A 24,309-nucleotide genomic window follows, 5' to 3' on the forward strand; every position below is an offset into this window, starting at 1 on the left:
TCTCTTTTTTTTTGGTCCTACCCAGTTTTTGTTTTGTTCAGTCACTCAGTCGTGTCTGACTCTTTGCGACCCCATGGACTACAACATGCCAGGCTTCCCTGTCCTTCATCACCTCTGGCAACTTGCTCAAACTCATGTCCACTGAGTCGGTGATGCCATCCAACCATCTTGTCCTCTGCCACCCCCTTCTCCTTTTGCCTATAATCTTTCCCAGAATCAGGGGCTTTTCCAATGAATCAGCTCTTCGCATCAGGTGGCCAAAGTATTGGAGCTTCAGCATCAGTCCTTCCAATGAATATTCAGGATTGATTTCCTTTAAGATTGACTGGTTTGATCTCCTTGCAGTCCAAAGGACTCTCAAGAGTCTTCTCCAGCATCACAGTTTGAAAGCTCCAGTTCTTCAGCACTTAACCTTCTTTATGGCCCAACTTTCACATCCATATATGACTACTGGAAAAGCCATAGCTTTGACTATACAGATCTTTGTTGGCAAAGTAATGTCTCTGCTTTTTGATACACATTCTAGGTTTGTCATAACTTTTCTTCCAAGGAGCAAGTGTCTCTTTTAATTTCATGGCTGCAGCCACCATCCATAGTGATTTTGGAGCCCAAGAAAATAAAGTCCATCACTGTTTCCAATTTTTCCCATCTATTTGACATGAAGTGATGGAACCAGATGCCATGATCTTAGCCTACCTGATTATGTGGAGGTTTCCTTGCCTTTTTGGAAGACTGAGGTCTTCTGCAGTGTTTAGTACATGTTCTGTGTAAATGGTTCCACTTGCAGGTATATTTACTGATGTATTTGTGGGAGGAGGCAAGCTCCACGTCCTACTTCTCTGCCATCTTGATTCTTCCCTCTCCCTCCCCTGCCTGTCAGCTCCCTAATTCACCCCATGTCTCCATGTCTACTTTCTATTCAGCATCTCCCCCACCCCCTAAATGGACCCTCTATTGGGATTTGATCTTGTCCAGTATGACACTTCTGATGCCCATGGACAAGTTCCTTAAATTCATTTTTCCCCCACTTGACAACATGAGGATTGTACTGTTTTGCCCTTTCGAGGTTGTTGTGAGAAAGAAATCAGATCACAGATGGGCAGTGCCCAATCTTGTGCTTGACTCCCGGGGGTTGCAAGACAGGCCGTCTCTCTCAGCCCAACTTGCTATGGCTGACACTCGCTAAAGCATTAACAAATATTTGTAGTTTGAAAAGCTCTATGGTAGATTTTCTTCCTTTGACCTTTTGATTATTTTTCCTCTTGAAATAGCAGAATAAGGCCCCTAGTACCATGGTGACAGTCTCTATAGAAATCCATAGCTTGTTCTCAGCACACCCACGGATGCCAGTGGGAGGCTGGCATAGATTTGGACCAATGGAGAGAAGGGAGGTTTAGCCTTGTCCTGGTTACAAAGAACATTTTTTTTCCTCTCTCAAATGGACCTTTCTGTCCCCAATTCAGCATCATCTAGGCTTCTCCTAATGTGGGCTAATTTTCCAGCAGCTCCTAGAAAGAATATACTTCCAGTCTCTCCTGGGACAGACAGAGGAGTTTTGAACAGGATAAAGCAAATTTCGCTGGGGAATATTTGGAGCCTGCTGAGGAGTCAGGTGGCCCTGATTGCATTCCTGTCACGGGTTTTGAGTGTGTTTGCTTAGAACAGGTAATCCTTTTGGATGCTGTAATCTGAGGTCAGAAATAGACTTGTGTAGCTCCCAGAAAACCCTGTGGTTTTGGCCTTTTCTTTGGCAGGCTTGCTGTGGTCAAGGTTGGAAATATATTCACTTAGGAATGGAAGTTCTTTATGAAACCAAGGAGAGCTTCTGTCCCTTTAAGAGGGTCCTTGAGGAGGGACAGTCAGAGAATCACAGAGATGAGGGCCAGATGGCCAATAAACAGGATGGCAGTGAGTTAGCGAGAGGACCAGCTGGGCCGTCTGCTTTAGTCACCTGGCAGTAGAGAAGCCTTCATTTGGTGGCTGCAGTTAGAAGATTTGAGTGAGAGCCCGGCAGCCTGGTCCAGGGATCTCAGGATGATCTGACTTGTCCCATCTTCCGCCTGAACTGGGACTCAGAGTTCTAGACTGGGAGACAGTGGGAAAACAACAGAAAAAGTACAGGCTATGGGGTCAGGCAGGTCGGGGTTCAGATCCTAGCTGTGTTCCCCGGAGGGTGATATAATCTTTCTGAGCCTCCATTTCCTCATCTGTGAAATGGGATGATAGCCCCAGCTCACAAATATGTTGTGAGATAAGTACTAATAATGGGTAGAGTATGCTGTATGGGGTAAAGTTCGGGAAATTTTAGGTCCCCTCTCCTCTCCTCTGAAGAGCATTGTTGTGGCTGTTCAGTTGCCAAGTCATGTGTGACTCTTTGGGACCCCATGGACTGCAGCATGCCAGGCTCCTCTGTCCTCTGCTATCTCCCAGAGTTTGCTCAGAATCATATCCATTGAGTTGGTGATGCTATGTAACCATCTCATCCTCTGCCACCCCCTTCTCCTTTTGCCTTCAATCTTTCCCAGCATCAGGGTCTTTCCCAGAGTCAGCTCTTCGCATCAGGTGGACAAAGTATTGGAGATTGAGCTTCAGCATTAGTCTTTCCAACAACTATTCGGGGTTGATTTCCTTTAGGACTGATTAGTTAGATCTCCATGCAGTCCAAGGGACTCTCAAGAGTCGTCTCCAGCACCACAATTCAAAAGCATACTAATAACTGTTAACCAAGAGAGGCAAAAGGGAAAATCTTTCTCTGAGAGCCTGGAGTCTTGGCAATTTAAAAGTGAAATCCCAAAATGTAGCTAAGTACCTTACTCAGAATGCAAGTATTACTTAGGACTGACTGGTTTATCAGCTCCCTGCAAGAGAAAATCTAGATAATCCTGACTTAAACAAGATAAAGAATTATTTTTCTCTCATGTGACACTGCAAAAAGTCAAGGCTTGGAATGGTGGCTCCCATGTCATCCCTTCCAGGGAGCCAAGGTTCCTTCCGTCTTTTTGTTCTGTTATCCTAAAGTGTGGCTTCCATCATCAAGATCATTACATGGTCATAAATGTTGCCACAGCTCCAGTCATCGTGCCCATGTTTCCAGGCACCAGCAAGGAGAAGAGAAATACAAGACAGTGTGCTTCTCCGATGAGTCAACATTTAAGAACAAAACATCCATCCAGTGATTTCCACTTATATCTTATTGCCTACCTCCCCACACATGCACACAGCAAGGGAGGCTGGGAAAGTGTACTGGGTAAGTAGATTCCCCGCCCCCAATAATATAGCGGTTCTTTTTAGTAAAGAGAAAGGGTAAAATGTTGTCCCTGCCATAGTCAAAGCTTCTTTAGTTTCATTGGAAAGGTGTGCCTGGGCCAACACTGGAAGCAAAAGCATTTCACAAGAACCTGGTCACTCCAGCACTCTTGCCTGGAATGGACGGAGGAGCCTGGTGGGCTGCAGTCCATGGGGTCTCTAAGAGTCAGCTGAGCGACTTCACTTTCACTTTTCACTTTCATGCACTGAAGAAGGAAATGGCAACCCACTCCAGTGTTCTTGCCTGGAGAATCCCAGGGACGGCGGAGCCTGGTGGGCTGCCGTCTATGGGGTCACAGAGTCGGACACGACTGAAGTGACTTAGCAGCAGCAGCAGCAGCAGGTTCTCCATAGATTGTCAGCAAAGGTTAGTTTCTGTCCCTTCCAACTTCCCGTTGCTCCGTACCATTTCCATGTTAGAGAATCTGATATTAGCTTACATACAACTCCTAATGCTACATAGATTTTTTTTTTATGAATCAGAAACGTTCAGAGTCAGAAGCTCAGGTGAATTACACACAGGTTCCATGTGGAGAATTTACTAAAACCCTAAGACTAACCACCAAAATAAAAAATATTTTCTCATACCTGCCTACTTTATCAGCTGCATTAGTGACCTATCACTGTGTAACAGTGGCCCCCAAACAGCGACTTAGAAAACAACACGGGTTTATGATGTCACTAGTTCTGTGGGTCAGAAATCTGTACATGACTAAGTTGGGTCCTCTGGCTCAGGGCTTTGCACAAGGCTGCAACCAAGTTATACAGGAGACCGCGGTCATCTCAAGCCTCAACTCAGGGCTGATCTTCCGAGTTCACTCCTGCAGTTACTGACAGGACTTAGCTCCTCGCTGGCTGCTGGCCAGAGGCTCTCTCAGTGTCTTGCCATGAGAGCTTCTCTGTAGCGTAGCTTACGATACGGCAGCTTGCTTCAGCAGAACAAGCATGGGATAAAGCCAGAGACAGAGTGGGTGCAAGAGGGAAGTCTTTTAGAACCTAATCTCAGAGGCAGCATCCATGGCTATCTTACCCTGTTTGTTAGAAATAAGTCATTAGGTGCAGCCCAAACTAAAGGGGCTTGAGGAGGGAGAGTCAGAAGCGCCAATCAGTGTTCTGTCTCATCACTCACCTTCACTCTCAGGGTTTCTGACACAGGAGTCTATTTCCCCCCACGAATGAGCCCAGCTCCTTCCTATCACAGGGCCTTTGCATGTGCAGTTCTGTCTGCTTGGCAGCTCTTGTCTCCCTCCCTGCCTAGTTCACTCATTTTTCAGAATTCCTCTCCAGCCTCATTCTTGCAGAGAAGCCATCCTTCTCCTGTCACAGGAAGGAAGGGTGCTTGAAATTTTACTCAGCCCAGCTCTGAATATGTGTGCCTTACTGGCCAAGTTACTTTTATCAACTGTGTTATTTCCTTCATTCACTTGTAATGGGTAGGATTTTCAGTCTACAAACTCAGGTGTGGGATACATATAAAATCTGTGTTTCTCTATTATGCCTAGGTTCAGTTTCTATTGAGTCTCTGTGTAGCTGGGGCAGGTCTCAGCTGAATCACAGTCGATGCATTCCCTCCACTCCCCAGCAATCATGTCTATGCTGGTGTGCCCGGTGATGGCAGGAAGGCCACTGGTCACTGATGTCAACTTCAGTGGCGTTTATCATTCAGTCATTGGTCAATGCGGTCACCATGGAGCGGTTCCTTGTTCTTGTTTGTGAGTTAGATCAGGTGACTCTGAGACCTCTGTGACATTCTAGGGCTCACAAGAGTCGTTGTATGACTTCTTATGCCTCACAGGATTGTGGTAAACTCTGAGAGCTGTCTAAATTCCCAATCACCTACATGTCATGTGGACACTGCTACCCTTTGGGGCTTTCCTTCTTCCCTGGGGGTCCTCCTTCCCTTCTGCTCAGAGATCCCACAGGTTCTTCCTCTGGGGACTTTGTCTTTGTCCCCATACCTGGCCCGGGGAGCAGCGCACACAGGCCTCTTTGGTCAGGGCAGTGATTCTCACTGTCCCCCTCCCAGTCCTTTTCTGCACAGCCCAGGGGACACTTTTCCGGCCATCTTGCTCTGACATATCTTCCTCCAAATGTTTTTAACTAAGCCACGAGTTCTGTCCAACCTCCGGAGAATCTCCTCTTAAAAACGCAAAAGCAGACTCCTGACACCAGGTGATAAGTGACGCTGGAGGGCATGGAGGCCCAGAGGAGGCAACCCATCTGGGCCGTCCAGACGGGAGGGGTGGGCCTTTGAGTCCAGAGTGGAGCTGAAGAATGAGAGGAGTTGGATAAGCCCAAAGGGGCCTCAGCAGGGAAGAGCCTGGTTAAAGGGGAGGCATGGAGATGGGCCTCTGAGGGGCTGCCGCCCATTTGGACAGAGGAGGGTGCAGGTTGTGCCTTGGGGAGCCTTATGTGGATAAGGCTGGAGAAGTGGGCAGGGATCTGTTAACAAAAGGTCTTGGATGTCAGGTCTAGACCTTTGGATTTTATCTTCAGAAAATGGAGATCCATGGGAGGATTTTTGAGCATGTGGTGAGGTGGCTGGCTTTGTGATTTAGAACGTTCTTTCTGAGCTGGGCGTGGGGGAGGGGGGGGGGCGGTGGGAAGGATGGGCTGGAGTCAGAGGAGCAGGGAGGGGCCTGGCACAGCCACCTTGACAAGGAGAGAGAGGCCTGCAGTGTGCAGAGAGACTTGGTGAGCAGGGGACCAGTTCCCTGGAGCCTGGAGGGCAGGGCCACCCAGACTTGGTAAATGAGGTGGGGGGCGGGGGTCACAGAGAGCCAAGAACTCAGGATGACCCCACAACCTCCGATGGCGCCTTCTACCGAGCTGGCAAGATGGGGACCCCAAGAGAAAGAGCCTGGAGAGGGGGTAAGAGTGAGTTTGGGCTGAAGTCCAGTTTGGAGTTAGGATTCTGTGAATAAGGAAGCAGAAATCTCTAGAGCAGAAAAGCTCATGTCAGTCTGTCTTCACCTGTGCCTCTTCTTAGGCTCACACGGAAGGTGTCTTGTTTTAGTTAGTTAAAGCCCTTCCCTTATAAAATGACTAAATTAACTCATTATTGATTTATTCCAACAGTTAGAGCTTTTACTGTATTAAGGTACCATCATAGAAAAGAGAACCAAAGATAAAAATGTTAGAGTTTATAGTCTAACATGGAGAACGGATCATTTTTAAAATGACAGTAGAAAATAAGTGCTATAGGGAAGTGTATTCAATGTACTGTGATAAACCATAATAGAAAAGAGTATGAAAAGGAATGTATATATATATGTATAAGTGAATCACATTGCCACACAGTAGAAACACAACATTGCAAATCAACTATACTTCAATAAAATAAAATGCAAAAAAATGTACATCACAGAGGCAGCCTCAGAACTCCAATAATTTCTTGTAGTTGCTAGGGACCATGGTCAACTAGAATGCTTCAGCAGCAGCTGACTGTAAAATGCACTGTGGCCCAAATAAATACAAAAACTAGGATTCACCAAAGAAGAGCACCCCAGGACTGCTTTCTGGGGCTCGGCCATCCCTGCAGGGACCCCGGGGCCTGCCTGCTTGCTTCTCCACCATCCTCTGCACTTCAGGTCTTTGTACTGATCTCTCCTGGTCACACATGCGTGCTGCATCCTCAACTCCACCCTTTCAGTGAAATAGACCAATTTTCCCAGGAAATATGACATTTTCCTGGTTCCGCCAGTGTATTGACATTGGCACTTGAAAGGACATTTGTCATCCCCAGGTGGACAAAGTGTGGTGTGTTCAGCAGCATTTTAGTAGGACTATAAAACATTTGGGAGGTGATGTGGATATGAGGAGAGAGTTTAGTCTTCGAAGCCAAACAAACCTGCATCCTGGTCTTTCTGTGAGTGCTTGGTAGGGGGAGGTCACTTCCTCTCTCCGAAAGTCTCTTTTAGCACCTCTACAATGCAGAGAGTCGGGGACTGGGGCCTGTGGGTGTCTGAGGAGATGACTTCTGTGAAGGGCCTGGTGCCCTTCCTGGCTCACAGGGGCTCTCTGCTCTGCTGTGTCAGCATGCCTTCCCTCCCACCCACCTGCTCTGTACACTGAGAAGTTGCTGTTTTATCAAACAGTCCGTCCCCTGACACCCACACCAGGACCAAGTTCAACCCTGTGCAATGACCTGATCATGGTAGAATTTCAGGCAGATGCTGAGGGAGAGAGTTGGGGGAGGGATTTGAGGTGGCAAGAGTGGGGAAAATACAGGTTGCTTGGCTAATACATACACCATATGTATGTATGTATCATTTTTAAAAAATCTGTTCACAGAGACCATTCCAATGAATAGAGCCTTAACTGGGAAGCAAGAGAATGACTTTGGTCTTCTCTGGTGCCTCAGATGGTAAAGTATCTGCCTGCAGTGCAGGAGACCTGAGTTTGATCCCTGGGTCGGGAAGATCCCCTTGAGAAGGGAATAGCTACCCACTCCAGTATTCTTGCCCGGAGAATTTCATGGACAGAAGAGCTTGGCAGGCTACAGTCCATGGGGTTGCAAAGACTCAGACATGACTGAGCGACTAATACTTTCACCCTTTTTTTCCCCAGGATGATTTCACTAAAAAAAGTCTTAAAAACCACCTGTGTCCTGTTAGGGTTCAAGCTATCAGAAATAGAAACGCCCCCGCTGCCAGAGGCCTCTGTTCTGCTCATTCAGCTGGCAGAGCTGTGAGTGAGTGTGGAGCCTGCTTGCAGGGGGAAGGGGCTGCCTGGCATGCCTGATGAGTCACTGCGGCCTGCCCTGGCCCCCTGCGTGCAAGGTGGCCACTGTCTTTAGGCATTTATATTCTCCTTTGGGTGGAAAGGTAATTACGGCCTCCATAGCCTGTGGCTGTTACCTTTGCACGGCCCTGAATAGAGGCAGAAATCTTTCATAAAATCCTTCTTTTTCAGGAGAATTGTTGGGCGAGGGGTGGTGGGGATTTGAGTCTGTTTTCTAAGGTTGAAGCAGAAGCAAGGCTGGTACAAGTGTAGCAACCTTTCAGGATTTGCAAAATGCTCAACTGTTTGCCGTCAATTACTGCCAAATGCGGTTGTCATGCAAAGTAGCTTAATTGGCCCACAGGTGGGTTGAGTTTGAAACCCTTGGATTGTACCAATGCAAGAGAGAGGAAAACAGATTTGACAGATTCAGGTTGGGGCTGTGTAGTTTACAAGAACACAGAGGAAAAACATCTGAGGACAGAATGGGCCTTAATGGTCAGATCATAGATAGAAAGATAGATCAATGGATAGATGTTAGCTGACAGGGACCAAGGAAAAATGCAGACATCAGGAGTTTGGGACTGTAATATTTAAAAAGTGTAACCATGGCCATATGGAAGATATTCCAGACAGATGCTATATACAGAGACGTCCAGGGATTGAAGATGACAATTCACTCTAAAGAGTTAGTCCACATTGTAACTAAGGCAGAGCTGGCTTGTAGACATCATCAGTTGAGTTGTGTCACCAGGGGAAAACATTTACTCATGGAGTCTAGAGTTAGGTTCAGCAATCAGATTCCCAGTTTTGAGCTGCCACCCTCAGGAAATCAGGTAACCTTGGTAAATGACTTCTTTGGATCTCAGTTTCCTCATCTACAAGATGAATGCCTGTCACGGAGAGCATGGAAGGCTGCAAAAGACATGCCTGACGTACAATTAGAGCTTGGTCCATGGTTGCAATTATATTTTCATATATCACTTTTTTCAACACTCTGTAACTGCAGTTGATCATATTCTCTGTGCCCGGTCTGTACTAGGAGCTAAGGATATGGACTTGCTTATTTCATAAATATTTGCTGAACACCTGTCATGTGCCAGGTCTTCCCTGGTGGCTCAGCAGTAAAGAATCTGCCTGAAGTGCAAGAAACCTGGGTTCGAAAGATCCTCTGGAGAAGGGAATGGCTACCCACTCCAGTATTCTTGCCTGGAGAATCCCATGGACAGGGGAGCCTGGCGGGCTACAGTCCACTGGGTCGCAGAGTCGAACACAGCTGAGTGACTAATACTTTCACTTTCACTTACCATGTGACAGCCTGGCAGACACTGCTGAGCCCTGGAAACAGACTTGGGTAGAAACAGACAAGACCCCTACCTACAAGGTGGCTCCAGGCTGGGGAGGGAGACAAACATTCAAATAACAAAAATACCTGCCATAGAGAGGTCCTTGCTGAATACCAGAATTTCAAGGGGCTCCCGTTCAATGGGCTCATCACAGGGATTACCAGCCCCTTTTGCAGATGAGAAAACTGAAGCTCAGAAAGGTGAAGGGACTTGTCTAGGTCCCCACATCTAGTGACTGGCAGAGCCTCAACTATCATAGAACACAGACCAGCCTGACTCCAAAATGTGGAATCTTTCTCAACTGCACACAGCTGCTGGGGTATGTTTCAAGTTTCTGGGTGAAGACACCAGGCCAAGGCAGAGCTGAGAACACGCATGGACCCCGGAGGCATACAGCTTTCAGAGGCTCTGGTTTGGGAAGGATGTAACTTGCAGGCTACGGACGAGGGCTTTGAGAGGAGTAGGCTCCTCCTGGCTGCGAGGGGTACTGGATGTGTCCTGGTGTGTGGATGTGTGTCTGTGACCGTCCTTGTGTTTCTCCGTTTCTGTGTGTGTGTGACTGTGTGCATGTACCTCTGGTGTGTGCATGAGGAGGGGAGGCAGGCATGTTTGTGTGTAGGTGTGTGTGTTTGCATATGTCTCTGTGTGACTGTGTGTCTCTGACTGTGTCTGTATTTAAGCGTGTGTGTGTGTGTGTCTGAGTTGGGAGTGTGTGGATAGCTGCGTCTGTCTGCATCTCTCAGTTGGCATGCGTGTCTCTGGAGACGTGTCCGTCAGTGTCTGTGTGGGCACATGCCTCTATGGGTGTGTGTGGGGTGACCGGCCCCCCCCTCGCCCCCCGCAGGTGTTTCTGTGGAGCTAATCGAAGTTGTCCTTCAGAACCAGGGAAACGACGGCGTCGGTGTCTTTAGCCTTATCTCCCAGCCTGCCGTTCTGTCAGAGGAAATAAGATTTGCTTGGCACAACCTGCTCCTTGTGAGGTCATTTTGGCTGCAGTCTGCACGTTCTGCTCTCCTAGGCATTTGTCTTTTGATTGCTTGATGAATACGTGCCAGCCAATGTCGAGATTAAGAGAACATGAGTTTCGGGGAGGGGGGCGGGTTAAAATAAGAATCATCCAAGGGTGTAACATTAGCTGTCCGTCTTCTTTGCTGTGGACTTGGAAACCATGATAAAGAAGATAGAGCTTTGGCTTTGGGATGGTAGGACCTCAGTTCAAGTCTCCTGTTGGCCCCTTATTTAAAAGCTGTGTGACCTTGGGGAGGACACTGTACCTCTCTGAGCCCAGGGTTTTTTACCTGCTAAGTTCAGAAGTTCTTTGGAGGAGCCAATATACTAAAAGATGAAAATGTTCTCAGAAATCCACAAAGTCCTTACATTCTATGATATAAAGGCTAAGAGGCTGAGCAGGAAGTCTCCAGGCTCAGAGGTCAGGAAGGTGTATGTTTGGATCCTGGCTCTATTCTTTTCTTAATCAGCAAGTTGTGATGCCTCTCTGAGCTTCAGATTGCTTCTCTCTTAAACAGGATATTATTTATAAAGCACTTAGCTCACTGCTAGCCACTGTGAGAGGCCCCCAAACGAGAACTGTTACTATTTTGGCTGATACAACAAGGGTGGTGGGAATATGAATATCTGCCCACTTTCAAACTGTCCATGAATGTAAGCAAGACACAGCCCCTGGGAGTGAGGGGGAAACCGACGATGTGATAGAGGTGATTTACTATTAACGCAGCGTCAGCAGAGTGTTCTTGGCATCGCCATTTCTGACCAGCAATTTGTGTTTCCTCTAGAACTCAGAGGCTGTTCTAATTGCAGAAAGGAGCTGAGAACGAGGTGGCCTCCATCCCAGAGTGGTCCAGACCACCTTCTGGGGGCCAGCTTCCCCACATCTCCAGCCGCATCCCTTCTACAGGATTCCCTCACTCCAGCAAGACTTCACCTCCCGCCCATTGCCTTGGAACACGCTGTTCCCTCCCTGGGAATAGCCCGCACCACCACCCTACCCCCAGACTGTCTGGGCTGGGCTCCAGGTGCCTCTGCTCAGGCTAAGACAGATGTCCCTGCCCCCTGTCCCCAGCCTACCCTGGGTCACCACACTGTGCGATGCCCAGGGCATTTCGATGGTCTGCTCTGTGTCTGGCTGTCTCCCAGCCAGTGCCCTCCAGGGGGGCACGGACAGGGGACGACAAGGCCCTTGCTGGGTGTTTGCAGAGTGAACCCATGGAGACCAGCTGTTCTCTCTCATTTTCTGTCCCTGCCCCCTTAGATGCAATGCCTTCAGATATCAATCTATTCATCCAGACTCGCTTCTGACAACCATTTTGCTCCAAAACAGAGATCTTGGAGAGACTGACCTTGTTGATTTGGTTTAGTTTAGAAGCAGGTTTATGTCTGCTGGACTGCTGGTCTTTAATAAGAGTGCCACGCAGGCCAGAAGACAAAAGTTTCCCAAGCGCTTGGCCAGCTGTCCAGTGTATTAGGGCTAGCATGGGGGTTTGTCATAAAGACCGTGGTCATCCAGGTAGGCCTGTGACATCAGTGTTGGAGAGTGCTTGAGGACCTAGGTTCTGGGATTGGACTGCTTGGTTTCCAGCCTCAGAGATACTGAACCTCTTTGTACCTCAGTTTCCTCATCTGTAAAAAGGGGATACATAATATACGTTATCTGCTTCACTGAGGTTTGGTCAACATTAAAGGAGATCATTCAAGTAAAGTCCTTGACCCAGTGTCTGGTGTAAAGTGAGTGTTCAGTGGAGGTGAGCTAGTGTTTCTGTTGCATTGCATTTGTGACTAATGGAAATACGCGCCCAGGCCTCCACTGTGGCTGTAACAGAGACTGCACGGCTGCAGTGAGACATTGATGTCCCTTCCACCAGAGCTGAGCTCCAGGAACTCGACGTTGGAATTACTCTTTAATTCAGATCAGTTTTTGTGAACAGGAAGACATCATTCAAGAAGAGATATGAGATTTGTCTGTACCTGATGAGGTGTGAGCCTTTCTCTTCCTCAGTGGGTACCCGGTATGTGAGTTGGTCGCCGTGGTGGTTGGGTCACCTGATGGCATAAAGCAGCGGTCAGCAAATGACAGTTCTCAGGCCAAATCTGTCCCACAGTCTGTTTCTGTAAATAAAGTTTTACTGAAACACAGTCACAACCATTCCCTTACACAATGTCTATGGGTGTTTTGCACCATAATGGCAGAGTTCAGTAGTTGTAAGCGAGACCTCAGGGCTTGCACAATCTACAGTAGTTTCTGTCTGGTCCTTTACAGAAAAGTTTGCCGACCTCCTGGTGTTAGACTGAAGTGGGATTAAAGCTGATTGAGCTCAACCAGAACACCGGGCACCAGCCCATCTCTTGCTCTCCCTCAAGCCTGGCATCAGGCTGATCACCAAGACCAGATTATTTGGCCCACACTGTCTCATACATTCGGTCCCCCATCTCTTCCTCAAATGCCACAGCCTTCGTTCAGCCCTTTCCCCACCCCTCTTGACTATCACACACGAGGGCCACCACCAGCCCACAAGGTGTCTGGGTGAACTAGATACGGATATCTTCTGTGGGTAGGTGCAGCCCCACCACACGTCGCTGGGCAGCAGGAGTGCCTCTTGGCTGGAAAACCCCCCACCTAACACTGTTGATTATGCTGGTTCAACTGTAGCTCTCACACCTCTTGTTTCCGTCTGTTGATTATAGTGTCTCCTGGTGTCCCTGTCCAGGCAGTCCTCCACACCAGAGCTAGAGCGATCCTTGTAACCAACTTGACCACTTCATAGCTTCCCCTGGCCCTCAGGACAGAGCCTATGAACATGACATTCAAGGCCCATCGTAGTTTGGTCTTGGCGAGTCTCCCTGTCCCATGGCTCAAAACCTGCTCAGTCCACATCACATCTGAGCCCGTTCATGCAATTTGATGCCCCCCCACCCCGCCAGTGGCCTAGACTTCCACACTTGCTAATATTTTGGGGATCAGCACAGTCCTGTCCTCAGTGGAATACTCTGTTCTTCCTCTTACCCATCCAGAAAATTCCTAGTCATCCTTCAAATCCGCTACAAGCATCTTCTCCCTGTTTCACCCTCGCCGATTCTCCCAGGCAGACTTGGACCCTCCTTCTGCAGTTTGATTCACAAACCATGGTCCATAGCCCATCGGTGGGTCAGGTTAGCAGTATAATGGATCTTGATGAATACTTCTTGAAAGGTGACCTAGGGTGGAAAACACATAAGTGCATCACTCTTTGTCAGGTGTGGATATAACATAGGATGAATAGCACAGGCTATAGAGCTGGACTGCCTACATTCAAGTCTGGTTCTACAATTGGTTATCAATGATTTTAGGCAAGTGACTTCATCTTTCTGTGTCTCAATTCCCTCATTTGGAAAGCAATGATAATGATAGCAGTTCCTTTATGGCCTACCATGAAGATTAAATCAGTATATTACTTAATATATATATTTATATATTATGTATAAATATATTTGTATGTTTGCACAACCATACTTGGAGATATAGCACATTTGGTTCCAGATCAATGCAATAAAGCAGATACTGTAACAAAGCAAGTCACACTTTTTTGGTGTCCTGGTGCATATAAATTATGTTTACACTATAGTCTCTTAAGTGTGCAAGAGCATTATTTTTAAGAAAACAATGTACACACCTTAATTAAAAAACAGTGCTATTGGAAAAATGGCACCCATAGACTTGCTGGACACAGAGTTGCCACAGACTTTCAATTCGTGGAAAACATAATATCTGTGAAGCACAATGAAGCAGAGGAAAGGCCTTGTGGGCTTGCCTGGTGGCTCACTAGTAACGAATCTGCCTGCGATGCCGGAGGCGTGGACTCAATCCCTGGGTTGGGAGGATCCCCTGAAGGAGGAAATGACAACCCACGCCAGTGTTCTTGGCTGGAAAGTCCCATGGACAGAGGAGCCTGGCGGGCTACATTCCATGCGGTGTCAGAGTTGGACATGACTTAGCAACTGAACATGTACACACATATACATACACATTATACATACACACACACACACACACACACATATATGTTGCTAAGTCACTTCAGTTTTGTCTGACTCTTTGCCATCTTAGGGACTGTAGCCCACCAGGCTCCTCTGTCCATGGGACTTTCCAGCCAAGAATACTAGAGTGGGTTGCCATTCCCTTCTCCAGGAGATCTTCCCGAACCAAACCCGCATCTCTTACGTCTCCTGTGTCGGCAGGCAGGTTCTTTACCACTAGTGCCACCTGGGAAGCTCACCATAGATATAGATGTGATATGGATCTAATATATTATCTGTTTAGAAAGATCCCCGGCCACACATGGAATGCTATAAACATGTTAACTAGTGTGTGTGTGTGCACGTGTGTGACCGTGGTTTATGATGAGACTTATCTGAAAGCCTATGCTCTGGCTGAATCTATTTTGATCCTTATTAAAGCAATTATTTGACTATATTAATTTTTTTTGTATTCTTTTCTCTCTCCTTTACTAGACAGGCAGCTCCTGGGAGGTGGTAGATGTGTTTTATTTATCTTTGCATTCCAAGCACCTAGCATCATACTTACTTGATCAGTGTTTTTTTCTTTTTTTTTTTAGCAAATGAGAAAATGAGGCCTAGATGCAGAAGATGAAGCCCCCAGGGTCTCCTTACGGTGATAGCAGGGGCCAGAATCCTCCAGTCCCTCCCCAGCCTCCACCTTCTCCTGGGAAAAACATGCCAAGCCTGCCTGGGATTCAGGCAACTTTCTCAGGCTATCTGGTGTCCATGATGAAAACAGGTGAGCACATCTCACTGTCGGCGAGAAGGAGGAAGGCATGAGGGACCCTCGAGCAAGAAATGGAGCTTCCAGGCTGATGCCGGGGAAAATGGAAACTGCAGCTGACTTAAGAGATTTCTATAATGAGAGAAAACCAATTTAAATGCAAATAGCCCACAGTGAGTTGGGGAAAGATTCCACTCTGCCTGCAGAGGAAGGATGGGAAACAAACACTGCTCTCATCATGAGGCTGGTTCACCCCTGGACAGGAGGGTTGCTTTATCTGTTTACGATTACAGTCTAAACTAGTGACCAAAGTCACATGCATTGCTGGCAGCATTTCCTGGTGCTCTGTTGTACACATTGAGAAATGGGGGTCTCTGAGGGGGCCAGCTGTCAGCCACTACCATTTACTGAGGTCCTGGCAGGTGATAATTGCCTGGCACGGCATAGAGGACAAAGGATATCCTGTAGATGGGCACTGCCTCTGAGGGGCCTGCAGCCTCGGGGCCTTTAGACCCTAGTCGATTCTGGAGCCATAATAAGAACCAACATTCTACAGAGCATTTTATGTGCCAAGTCCATGGCTAAATGCTTGATATGATAGTAACTCACCAAATTCTCACAGTGACCCTGTGAGATAGAGCCTATTATTATTCCCATTTTACAGATAAGCAAACTGAGGTTCTAAGACCCAGACAGGGTTCCAGAGCTCTGGCTCATACTCCCCTGGGAGTATGAGTATGCTGGGGAGAGACATGGAGTACATGTACCCCAGTCTCTGCAGAGCAGAGATGCTCGAAGTCTGGACGCCCTGGGACAGAGGCTGCCCCTGGTCTTGGCCTGGGACGGAAAACATAACCCTGATCAACAAAACAAGAGGTGTGGGTTGCTCTGCCACTAACTGGCTATGTGACCTCAAGGGTCACTCTCCCTCTCTGGGCCTCATTTGCTTATATAAAATGAAGAAAGTAGTCTCAAATGATTTTAGGCTATAAAATCTCTTATTCTAGGACTCCAGCTACTCTCAGGAATAGCCATTGTCCAGCTGATAAAACACCTCCTTCACTTTCCTTTGTGGCTCAGGCCCTGCCCTCTACCCCTTCTGGCCCATATCTGTTGCAATGGAGCACTTTAATTTCCTCCTTTGGTTTCATAATTCAAGGACAGCACCATCTGCCACATCAAATCCACAGTTCCTGATAGCCTCCTTCTCAAAACAAGAGATGGATAAAGGCTTCATCTGGTTTATTTCATGGACAGAGAAGGAGCTGGCAAAACCAAGTGGGGACAGCTTTGGCTTTGCAAGCTGCATTAATCCCCTAATCTTCTGGGAGGGCCCCAGAGCCCATTCTGTCATCTCCACCGCCTACTCTGGCCAAGTCATTGTGATGATGATGATGAGAGATGGCATTTACTAAGGCGCTTCTGAGTCAGGCATGTTCTTAAGTGTTTTGTGGGTTAATTTATTTCATCTCCACCACCGTCTCGCAAGGAAGGAGCTAATAAACATAGCCCCACTTGACAGATGCAGAAACTGAGTCCCAAGAGGCTTCAGAAACTTGCCAAAGGCTAAATGTGAACTGGCTGGGGAAATAAACAAACACAAATGCATCCCAAGATGGCCAGTCTGAGGAGGGCTGGGCTTCATAGCCGAGTGCTCTGACCTCTGCTTTTCGAGGAGGTGGAGCCACTGTCTTCTGTGAAACATTCACTCATCACGTTTTTGCGGGGCAGCCCACAGGGTGCTGCGTGCTGCTTTCCAGGCTGGGCCCCAGCTGGGAACAAGGCCCATGGGGGCCCGCTCTCCGAGGGCTGACCCTTTTGTACAGGAGACAGGCCCCAAATAAGCAACTGAATACACAGACACAATCATTTTAGGAAAATACAAAAGGGGGCGAGACAGAGAGGCACGGGTAGATGGTGAGAGAAGGCCTCTTGGCGTAGAGGACTTCTGAGCAGAGCTGCAGGCATTCAGCCACACCCCTGGACTCCTCCACCTCAGCCCGAGGGCGTGTGGGGCCTGACAGCTCTCTGTGGGGGGTCTGTCGGGGGGGCCTGTCAGGAGTCTATGCTGTGCTTTACGAGGCATTTAGTAGCATCGCTGGCCTCGACCCGTAAGATGCTGGTGGCAGCCTGCTCTCTAGTGTGACAGCTGACACTGTCCCCAGATGTCAGCAGATGTTCCTGGAGGACAAAATCTCCCCGATGCAGAACTGCTGAGCTATGAGATCAGCAAAGCAGACAAATGGGCAGAAGGGATAGCAAAGCAGGCTGAGTGGGTGAGGTGCAGAGAGAAGGCTGGTTTGGCTCGAGGACAGTGGCCCGGGGGGAAGGCGGGTGGGATCATCAGGGCAGTGGGCTCTTTTAGGACTCTCTTGAAAGTCCTCAGGAGCACAGCTCTGCGCCAGGAAATGCGCAGGCTGTGCCCAAGGACCCAGCGCACACTCTAAGGTGGGCATGGCCAAGGTGCCATCAGCTGAAGGCAGGCGTCAGCATGGGGCTGTCCATGGTCACAACAGAACAGGATATTCTGGACATAAGGCCAGCAGAGCTCCTTGGAAGGCAGTGAGCACAGTGCAGGAAGGCCTCGGGCAGGCGGTGTCTGGACCGCCTCACTAAGAGGAATTCAGGTGACTAAGGCCCTCACCTTCCCAGTATCCTGGCTTTTCCGTTGCCATTAGCAACCACCCCACTCCCCAGGGCCCCAGCACAAACTATTTTGGTGGATTTCCAATCATGGTAGCTGCCCTAGCCTAGCCAAGGGGTTGGCATGAGACCCAGGCTTGGCTATCAAATTCTTTCTTACTGGAGTTAGAATATTGGGCAGAGAAACCCACGGGCAGAGGATGGCTTGAGTCAGTTTTTCTAATGGAAATGGAACAAGGCATGTTCTTTTGTTCTGACATATTTTTTTACTCTCTCAGCTCCCTAAGAAACCATCATTTCTCTTTCAAAGCCCCCTAGTTTTTCAGCTTTTCCTTGTAATGCCCTTTTGATTGATGTTTATCTATTTAATTTACCAGTGAGTTTCTGATGCTTGAAACTGCAATTAAAATAGAAATGGTGCATTGTGAACAGGGAAAAGGGAGTGTGCATTTCTGATCCATTACACTTGGTACTTGACATTAAACAAGCTGTGTATCCTTCTCTCTCCTAGCTGTAACCAGGAGCTTCTCCAGGGCTGGGACCCTGCATTTTCCTTTTCGTACCCACATTGGTCAGCTCACAGCTGCCTTCTTATTAATTTACTTCTGGCTGTGCTGGGCCTTCGTTGCTGTGCATGGGCTTTCTCTAGTTGCAGCGAGCGGGGAGCCTCTCTTCATTGCTGTGTGTGGACTCCTCACTGCAGGGACTTCTCTAGGGCACCCGGGCTCAGTCAGTGTGGCTCATGGGCTTAGTTGCCCTGCAGCATGTGGGATCTTCCTGGACCAGGTATCGAACCCATGTCCAATGCATTAGCAGGTGGGTTCTTTACCACTGAACCACCAGGGAAGTCCTGGGGCTGCCTTCTTTTTGCACTCGCCATGGCTTGTAATGACTTATTTCTCTGTGGGATAATTTGTTCACTGTCTCCTCCCCCACTGTGCCGGAGGCCCCATGGAGGGAGAGCACATGCAGTCTTCACTCACAGTGTGACCGACCAACCTGATTTGCCTTTGTCACATGGGTCTCCTGGTTCTTGGTCTGCCAGTGCCGGAATCAGGAAAATCCCCAGCAAATTGAGACTGTGGTCACCCCACCACGGCAGGCATACAGGAAGTTTTCAATAACCATTCGTCCCTGACCCTCAAGAAAGGATCATGTTGAAAAGGACTGTAGAGGCATCCCAGCATAAGACAAATTCTTTTCTTAAATTACGTTTTTTCACACCTACTCTGTGCTGGGGAACCGGGTTGCCCGAAGCAGGAGGTTCAAGGAAGGGGCGTTCCAGCAGCCAGAACTGAAAGTGCAGGTTAGAACCAGACTGAGGACGGGCGCACACGCCAGGCTGAAGAATCTGAATACACACAGGTGCGGCAGATTCCAAGCAATTTAGAAGCAGGGAGGAGACCTGGAAAGAGAAATCATTTAGGAGCGATGCCTCAGCAGCATTTACCAGGATCTCTAATGAAGGAAACCTTTGCAGGGGCTGCTGAATGAGGGGATGAAACCTGAAGTCATTTTGTCATTTCTTCCTAGGGTGTAGTCTGGGCAGAGGGGGGTTTGGCTATTTCCTTTTTCATTCAAACACAGCCATCTGCTCAGTTCAAAATGCAGAAAATGCACTCCTCTGGAAACATACATTCATTCGTGACTATGTGGCAAATCACACTTCTTTGCTTCTCATGGAGATCCAGGGACCTGAACTATTCCACGAGACCATCCTTAGGGTGGGTTTCACTCCTGCTCTGTCCACAGGGGAAAAACATGGATGGGTAGCCAAGCACACTTTGGGGGCCTGAAAATCATCTGAGAAGAATATGTTTCTAATCCAGCTCCCTCATTTCAGAGAGGGGCTTCCAGGTGGTGCAGTGGTAAAGAATCTGTCTGCTAATGCAGGCGACTCAGGAGATGTGGGTTTGATCCCTGGGTAGAAAATGGCAACCCACTCCATTATTCCTGCCTAAAAATTCCATGAATAGAGGAGCCTGGCAGGCTCCAGCCCATGTAATCACAAAGAATCAGACACAACTAAGCAAAGCATGGCAGTGGCGTCTCAGAGAGGGCGAAGAACCTTCCTAAAGAGACCTAATGGGGGGGGGGGGGAAGGGCGTGGGTTCGATCCTTGTTCAGGGAACTAAGATCCCACATGCCCTGAGGTGTCACCAAAAAACATAAAATAAATTAAAAAAAAAAAAAGACCTAACAAGTGAGAAGCACAGAATGGGCTGTTCACACCTTACCTTTCTCAGTAAAGAACTGAACAGCGTAGAAGGGAGCCCCTAGCAGACGAGAAAGTTCTAGGAGGTGAATAGACGCAGAAGTAAAAAGATAGAATCAGGTGGTTAGAGAGTTTTTCCTTTTTGAAGTCTTTCTCAATCCTTATTACACCAAGAAGACTCCCACTGGGGCACTAACGTCTGTCACACCTCTCCAGATCTCCCATTTAAATGAACGTCTAAAAGGCTTCATGAGCCTAGAGTCTTCAATGGGCGACCCTATTCCTCTAGAATTCAGCAATACTGCCTCATTTGCATAATATTTCTTTTTATGAGTAGCTTCTATTTGTGGCTTTCCATTTATAGTAATGAGTATGCTTCCCTTTAGAAGCAACATATTTTTAGCTTTGAATGTGAGACAAATTCAAGAAAAATAATGAGGGAAGAGGAGACCCAGTAGACCAGGGGTATACAGCTGTTGCACAATTATTGGTGGTCCTCAAACAATTGAGGCTTGAAAACAGGGGCGGAGGTCAGAGGTCATGTGACCCCAGGCTGCTCACCTGAGCAGGCTCCATTTATGTCATTCAGCAAATGTCAAGCCTGAAATGTAAAAAGTAGCTCCTTAAATGAATTAGAGACAGAGACCCTGGAAAATGTCAGAGGATTCTTCCCATGACCTTGAACAGATAAACCTCCTGAGATGAGAGAGAGTAGATCTATTGTTTAACTTGGCAAAGGACCTCCTGGTGGGTAAGGGGTCTCCTTTCTAAACAAAAGGGTGGCTGGTGAATTTATATGCTTCCTATGAAAAATCACTGAAACAGTGATCATGGCAGGCATGGTGGTAGAAAGTCAGTAGCAGCCTTATTGGCACCCTGTGTTAAGTTCTGTGCTTCCGAAAGCTTCTCCCTTGATGCAAACTCCCTATAATGCTAATGCTAATATTATATGACATTTAAGGAGTACATACTATGTGCTACGACCTCTTCAAAGTTCTCCATCCATTCATTTAATATATCAGTGCTAGGAGACAAGTATTATTACTCACATTTTACAGATGAGAAAACTGAGGTCTTGAGTAGAAGCAGATTCAAGCCCAGGCAGTCTGGTTCTAGAGCCTGCCCCCAACTATCCCACTTCACAGAGGTGAGCGAGTACAGACTTTATCTTCATCTTACAGAAGATGACTCTGGGCTTGGAGGGTAGAATAATTAACCTGAGATCACACGGCTAATAAATTGTGAAGTCAGCTAAACCACCTCCCAAGAGTAAGCAGCATCTTCCTGAAAGCAAGTCATTTCACTAATTAACAAATATTTCTGGAGCATCTACCATGTGGGCAAGACCCCTCTTCTTGCACACATGTGCTCTTGCACTAGCCATGTACAACTGGGGGCATTGTGCCCTCCCTTCTCTCCCTCAGACAGGGAGGGGGTAGGGGGCAGTAATCTCATGACTTCTTCCTGGGGCCTCTGGGTATCTGGATGCATCTAAGGCAGATCTAAGGGCCCCAGAAATCTCACTGTGTGGCAGAATCAGCCAGCCTGGGCAAAGGCTGTAGAAACTTTATTCTGGTCCCAGTTCTGACATTTTCTGCTAGAGTCTGGGCCTTCCGAATGGTCTGACTTAACTCATGGGGTTATTGTGAAAATGCAATGGGATGACATGGCAAAAGACTTTTCTTCCTGTAAATGGCTCCATGTAAATGGTGGCCATTAGCTTGCATTGCTCTCTGGTGCATGATTTTTAAAAGAGAAATTATTGTTTGTTTCTAGTTGTCAAAGTTTGGGCGTTACAGAAAAACACACAGAAACAAAGAAAAAATTGTTCATTTCCCCTCTACCCCTGGATGGTCTCTATTAACCCATTGATGTAGTTCCTTCTGGCTACGAAAATGTAAATGTAAATATAATCATTGCCTGACAAAATCCAGCAGTGTCCCATTGCACTTAGAATAAAATCCAAACTCCCTGTAAAACCTCACCTTGGCTTTCAGACTACTTATCCTGCGTGTGCCTGACTCTCCCCTACCTCTTTTCTCCCGGCTCACACACTACTTCTCTTCCTTTACTTTCTTTTCTAATACTCCAGCTGCATTGTCCTTAAAGCCTTCGGCACTCCGCCTGAAATGCTCCTCCCCAGATCCTCAGGACCAGAGGTTTTTCAATATGCAGGAGGCGATCAAACTGTCAGTTCCTCGGATCATCCCTACCTTGTCCCTCAGTCTAAACTAGCCCATCTTATATCTTCTTTATGGCACTGTACTACTCTCAGGAATTACCTTGTTTATTCTCGAACATATTCTGTGTTTGTCATCTGACTGCCTCCCAAATAATACACTCACCTCGTTGCCCTCCATCACTTAAGTGTTCAGAATATTGTCTGGGACACAGCACCTTAGCTACTTAAAAAGTGAGTGGAGAGGGCGTGGACCGCGGTGGGGCCACAACCCGCCTAGCCTCTGCCGCCTCCGGTGGACCCCAGGGACCCGCCCGAGAGGGTGTCCCACCCATGCGCGGAGCTCTGCTCTGACCTGCATCGCTCGTCCTTGGCCGCGGGCCGGCTGCGAATTCTCTGCGCTCAGAGCCGTGGCCCCCCGCCGCCCGCCGCCGGACTCGGACGCGGGCTGGTTGAGCCAGACCTGTGACCTGTCCCTGGCCTTCTAGTGGCGCCTCCTCAGGTGGGAACTTCCGTCTTCCTGCTTACAGAGGAGCCCTCCCCACCAGCCAGCCCCTTCCCGGCCTGCCGGCCCCAGGATGGGCGAATTCAGGGAGAAGTCGACAACTACCTGCGGCACTATCTGTCTCAAGCACCTGCTCTTCACTTGCAACTGCTTCTTCTGGCTGGCTGGACTGGCCGGCAGGGCCGTGGGCACCTGGACGCTGGCCCTCAGGCGTGACTGCATCAGCCGGCTGGCCTGGAGCACCTGCCTGGCCACAGCCTGCATCCTGGTGGTGGCGGGCCCTGTTGTCATGGTGACGGATTTTGGGCTGCTCTGCAGTCTTCAAGGAACAGAGGAACCTGCTACGTCTGTACTGTGTCCTTCTCCTTATCAACTTTCTGCTGGAGATCATTGCAGGAGTCCTAGCCTATGTCTACTATCAGCAGCTGAACGCAGGGCTCAAGGAGAACCTGAAGGACGCCATGGAAAAGGGGTACCCGCAGCCGGGCCACAGAGGCGTGAGCAGCGCTATGGACGGCTTGCAGCAGGAGTTCTACTGTTGTGGCAGCAACAGCTTGCAGGACTGGCAGGACAGGGAGTGGATCCGCCTGGGCCAGGCAGGTGGACCCGTGGTCCCCGACAGCTGCTGCAAGACCAGCCCCCAACATCTACAGAGTGGAGGGCGGCTGCATCACCAAGCTGGAGACCCTCCTCCAGGAGCACCTGAGGGTCAGCGGGGCCGTGGGCCTGGGCATCGCCTGTGTGTGGGTGTTCAGCGTGCCCTTCATGAGCTGCTGGTACAGGAGCCTGAAGCTGAGCGCTGTTGCCCGTGTCCTCGGGAGCCAGCCCTCTGTGTGCGCCGCAGCTCCTCGCGATGCTGTGACTACTGAGGCTCCTGACAGAAGGCTGCTGCGTTCCAGAACGCAGCTCTGCCCCCTCCCCTGCCGGGGAGACTGCGTTCTGGTGCCTGGGGCCCCCACTGTGCCATCACCGGGACCTCTGGGGACCCCCCGACCCCAGAGGCAGCTTCAAGTGCCTTTAGCTGCACACCAAAGTCCCAAGGCCTAAAGGTCAGCCCCACCTATCTGCTGGGGTGGGGATTAACAAGGGTCCCCCCTCCCACCGCTGTCTTCTTTGGGCTGAAGTCATGGCCTTGGGTTGCTCCCAGGCCTGTGCGATTTGGGCAGAAATGGGCTGGTGCAGGGGGCTCCGAGCAGCAGGTGAGGAGGCCCCAAGTGCCTCCCCCCAGACCCCTCGGGTATTGGGGCCTCCTCCTTAACTGGGGAGCAACTCCCCTGGGCAAGCCTCTGCCGCTCGCCCTGCTGCCCTCCCACTGTGCTGACCACCGTCTGCAGCCCTGTGTTCCCTAGTTCTTTGTTGTCATCCCTCCCCCAGAGGCAGGCATCGCTCGGGATATAGTCACTGCTGTACTCCATGCCTAGGACTGCTCCTGCTACTTGATAGGTGCTCAATAAATGTCTGTGGAATTAAAAAAAAAAAAAAGGAATGGATTTTATTAATGTACTTTCAAGCTGAGAGCATGCTATATTAATGGTTTGCAACTGGATGTTTTCACTTAATATGGTGTGACCACAATGTCTTTTCCCAGGTGGCTCAGTGGTAAGGAATCCTCCCGCCAAA

The 24,309-nt window shown here is 48.7% G+C and overlaps 1 pseudogene; it reads left to right on the forward strand.

Moving 5' to 3' along the window:
• Nucleotides 1–22,759: 22,759 nt before the first annotated feature.
• LOC133046466 (CD151 antigen-like) lies at nt 22,760–23,736 on the forward strand (annotated as a pseudogene).
• The last annotated feature ends 573 nt before the right edge of the window (nt 23,737–24,309 follow it).

Source organism: Dama dama, chromosome 25, assembly GCF_033118175.1.
Source record: "Dama dama isolate Ldn47 chromosome 25, ASM3311817v1, whole genome shotgun sequence".
NCBI lineage: Eukaryota > Metazoa > Chordata > Mammalia > Artiodactyla > Cervidae > Dama > Dama dama.